The sequence below is a fragment of the Acyrthosiphon pisum genome, unplaced genomic scaffold (assembly GCF_005508785.2).
Source record: "Acyrthosiphon pisum isolate AL4f unplaced genomic scaffold, pea_aphid_22Mar2018_4r6ur Scaffold_1335;HRSCAF=1818, whole genome shotgun sequence".
Lineage (NCBI taxonomy): Eukaryota > Metazoa > Arthropoda > Insecta > Hemiptera > Aphididae > Acyrthosiphon > Acyrthosiphon pisum.
Window position 1 is genome coordinate 30,362 of NW_021761949.1, and position 2,855 is coordinate 33,216.

Consider the following 2,855-nt stretch of genomic DNA (forward strand, 5'->3'; position numbering starts at 1 on the left):
CAGATTTGACGTCAAAAGTAGATTAAAATAATAAAGGAATAGGTAAATTAAGGGATAATATGAAGATAAGGAAATCACTTGACTCACGGTGTATAAGTGATCGCGTCGTTTATGAATGCTACTAGGCACACAGTGTATATGTCGCACGCGTGTGGCCCGTATCGCGTCGGGTAGGTAATTAACGGGCGGCGGGAGATAGCACGGCCGAGTCAACCAGAACTCACGATAAAAACTTTAAAATAACCGGCGGACGTGAATTTCAACAAATACAAAGAAAAACTGCCCTTAGAGGGAAAATTTTGAGCAGACCGACTCAAAACCGGCACCGGTCTACGCGCGCACTTTTTATAGAACTGTTAAGAGTTAAAACGAAAAAAACGACCAACTGTAACCGGAGAAAATATAGAAAAACTGGGAGCGATATTGTTGTTGTGTATCAAATACTCTATTAACTCATGTACGATTTCCCCTCGTACACCTCTCTCGCGGACACTAAGCGGCTCGGCAGTAAACGTCTCGTTTCCAGTCCAGTGTAGTAGTCCGTGGTTTATACAATGCTCAATAACATGGATTGAAATATATAACTTTCATATAGAAGTAAAACAGCTGTTATCATGCGGCAACCACTAAATGTCCGCCTGTCTATTGCTATCACGTTAAATAATTTTCATAGACTAATTCTCTGGTATTTTAAGTATTTTATTTAGATGAAATTATTAAGAATGAAGAATTATTTAATACATTTGATGAGAAATTAGATGTTAACGAATCGGCCATCTCACCTTATACACCCCAATCTTTAACAAAATCTACTAACCCTAAAAGTGCATTTGCAAAAAAATAGGAGCTGCGAATATATTAAAATATACTGGCTGTTAAAATCAAATAGTTAATATATTTTAATTACAGAAATGACTATGGCTGATGATGCTGAGGATGATGAGGTTAAACCCCCCCGTTGAGAACTTTTGACTTACCTGGCATCATGCGGCAACCGTATGCTAAACTATAGCTTTGCAAAATTATTTAAAAATAACCATCCACCCTACAGCTATAAAAAATACGTTCTTGGAAACCTAACCTAACCTAACCTTTCGACTTGATATTAAAGCAGCACGTTACTAGTACCCTGAGCTACCCTCCCCCCAATTTTGGGGAACGTGATACCGATATTACGGCTAGGACATTCTTATTGTGGATTTTGTGTATAGGGACCAACCCGGTAATATATATTTCCATCTCTGAACAATTTTATAAAATCAACCCTTTTACTTATCGACTTGATATTAACGCAGCACTCTACTAGTACCCTGAGCTACCCTCCCCCCAATTTTGGGGAACGTGATACCGATATTACGGCTAGGACATTCTTATTGTGGATTTTGTGTATAGGGACCAACCCGGTAATATATATTTCCATCTCTGAACAATTTTATAAAATCAACCCTTTTACTTATCGACTTGATATTAACGCAGCACGTTACTAGTACCCTTAGCTACCCTCCCCCCAATTTTGGGGAACGTGATGCCGATATCACGGCTAGGGCATTCTTATTGTGGATTTTGACTTTGCTCCATCGGTACAGATATCAACGCAGTTTTCCCATGGTATTTCCCATTAATATTTTTTTTCCCATTAATAATCTTTAGTTAGACATTTTTAAGTAATTTTCTTGAAAATGTTGAAAAAAATTACTTAAGCTTTGCGGAACCCTGAAGTGATTTCCGCGGAACACAGTTTAAAAAACGCTGCACTAAACAGTTGACACCTGTCTACTTAACGGCAGAGGCGTAGAGTTGTACCCACTTGCCCACCTTTTTTATTTCATGGTTTAATATTTTATTAGAATTTTACTTGAACTTGAATCGTTCCGCGTACGGCTACAAAGAGTATATTATAATCATAATTCATAAATATCCCGTATCCGAGGTTTAATCTCGTTATGGCTATCAACATAATATTTTGCTGTTTCATGCGGTAATTATCGTGACGTGAATCGTGAATTCACTAAAAATTATGTTCTAACTTCTACCTATAATAATTACTATATTACGTCAAATGAACCAATTCGGAAGTTTGTGTTGGATTAATATTTTCCATATCATGACGGCGCTTTAATCATACATAGTGTTATTGCCGGAACATCGTTTTCTATTGATACGGAAGTAATGAGGTTATCAATAGAGGAAATCGGCACCTATATAATAATATAATTACTAGGGCTAGGAAAATAAAGCACTAAAAACCTACAACAAAGGAATTAAAAAATTGCCAATAATGCTACAAAAAATAGCATTTTAACCAAGAAAATGCAACTAAAGAAGACTTGAACATTTTTAAGTTTAGTTGAAAAATATTTTTAATATCAAAAAATAATTTATTAAATACATTTTTATATGTTCGCACTAGGTAATTCTTAGAACAACTAAGCACAATTTATAAATATCGAAAAAAATAAATTAAAAACTTTTTTATTAAATGTCGATAAATGTCAACGTTATTATGTAACCACTACTCCCCAGTCGGTAATCATTTTGACAAAATCTAAGAATCTATTTCAGAAATATTTTCCGATAAGGCGATAATATTTCACAACCAAATCACGAAATAAGTATAAATAATAATACATTAAAATAAATTAATAAATAATGTACCTACGTAAATGTTCTAAAAATTTTAAATATGCGTATAATTAACAAAAACTTATTAAAAAGCTAATAAACTGACAAAAAAGTACCAAAAAATCATTTATTTACGAATATCATTAGAAAATGACAAAAAAAAGCAAAACCAAATTGCATATTTGAACTCTGTGATGATGAATCGAATTTTGTTTTGATTAGCTATGTCCTGT